We start from the raw sequence: 1,070 nt of genomic DNA, 5'->3' as shown, positions 1-1,070 counted from the left end.
AAACTTGTAGGAGAAACCGAAAGAACAAAAGGCAAGAAGGAGTTTCAGCAACTGCTAAAACTTCAGAAATCATGGCTGCTAATGTGAATGCTAATGCTGCAAACAATGGAGGTAACAACGGTAATAATGGCGGTGCCGTTGAAGATCAAGCTAATGGCCGTAGCTTGAGAGATTACATTCTCCCTACTCTGACGGGAGTGCAGTCATGTATCAGGCCACCGGCAGTGGATGCAAATAACTTTGAGATTAAACCTGCCATACTTCAAATGGTGCAGTCTTCAGTTCAGTTTGGTGGCCTCCCTTCTGAAGATCCTAATCTGCATCTCTCAAACTTCATGGAACTTTGTGAAACTTTTAAAGTTAATGGAGTTAGTGATGATGCCATTCGACTGAGACTGTTCCCATTCTCGCTCAGAGAACGAGCCAAGAGTTGGTTAAACTCCTTGCCACCCAACTCTTTTGCCACCTGGAATGATCTGGCAACGAAATTCTTGTCAAAGTTCTTCCCTCCAGCAAAGTCTGCAAAGTTGCGAGGAGAAATAAACAACTTCTGTCAACAAGATAATGAATCTCTCCATGAGGCTTGTGAGAGGTTTAAAGATCTGATCAGAAAGTGCCCCCATCATGGTATAGAGAAGTGGATGCTGGTCCACAATTTCTACAACGGGTTGGTTGGTAACACTAGAACCCTGATAGATGCAGCAGCTGGTGGAGCCTTTATGAGAAAGAGTGCTAACGAGGCTTACGATCTATTGGAGGAGATGGCTCTAAACAATCAGTAGTGGCCAATTGAAAGGAGTCAAACTAAGAAGGTAGCTGGTGTGTTAGAGGTTGATGCCATCACAAAGTTGACAGCTCAGGTTGAGGCATTATTAACAAAGCTAATTGCAGGGCAAGCTAAACAAGCCCAAGTTGTTTGTGAGATATGTGGAGGAAATCATCACTATGATTGAGGTATTACTTGATGTGTGTGGGCACTACTCTAACACTTATAGATTTTGAAACAGTGAAGGAATAGAGAGAGAGGGTGGCGGCTCAGAGAGAATTTTCAGAGAGAAAATTCTGTCAGA

General features: G+C 43.3%; 1 non-coding gene across 1 annotated transcript; it reads right to left on the bottom strand.

The window, feature by feature from the left end:
- Positions 1-524: 524 nt before the first annotated feature.
- LOC133037592 (small nucleolar RNA R71) lies at positions 525-631 on the bottom strand. Its single transcript, XR_009687682.1, has one exon. It is a non-coding gene; the product is annotated as a small nucleolar RNA R71 (small nucleolar RNA).
- Between the last annotated feature and the right edge of the window lie 439 nt (positions 632-1,070).

This window comes from Cannabis sativa, chromosome 4, assembly GCF_029168945.1.
Source record: "Cannabis sativa cultivar Pink pepper isolate KNU-18-1 chromosome 4, ASM2916894v1, whole genome shotgun sequence".
Lineage (NCBI taxonomy): Eukaryota > Viridiplantae > Streptophyta > Magnoliopsida > Rosales > Cannabaceae > Cannabis > Cannabis sativa.
Note: the sequence above shows the minus strand (reverse complement) of the source record. Positions and strands in the feature narration are given on the sequence as shown.